Here is a 509-nt window from a genome sequence, read left to right on the forward strand (position 1 = left end):
GTCTTACATTTAGGTCTTTAATCCATTTTGAGTTTATTTTTGTGTATGGTGTTAGGGAGTGTTCTAATTTCATTCTTTTACATGTAGCTGTCCAGTTTTCCCAGCACCACTTATTGAAGAGACTGTCTTTTCTCCATTGTATATCTTTGCCTCCTTTGTCACAGATTAGTTGACCATAGGTGCTTGGCTTTCTCTCTGGGCTTTCTATCCTGTTCCATTGATCTATATTTCTGTTTTTGTGCCAGTACCATATTGTCTTGATTACTGTAGTGTTGTAGTAAAGTCTGAAGTATGAGAATCTGATTCCTCCAGCTCCATTTTTTTCCCTCAATCAGGAATCTGATTCCTCCAGCTCCATTTTTTATACCTCAATACTGCTTTGGCTATTCGGGGTTTTTTGTGTCCCCATACAAATTATAGGGTTTTTTGTTCTGGTTCTGTAAAAAATGCCATTGGTGGTTTCATAGGGATTGCATTGAATCTGTAGATTGCTTTGGGTAGTATAGTCA

The sequence above is a fragment of the Physeter macrocephalus genome, chromosome 5 (assembly GCF_002837175.3).
Source record: "Physeter macrocephalus isolate SW-GA chromosome 5, ASM283717v5, whole genome shotgun sequence".
Lineage (NCBI taxonomy): Eukaryota > Metazoa > Chordata > Mammalia > Artiodactyla > Physeteridae > Physeter > Physeter macrocephalus.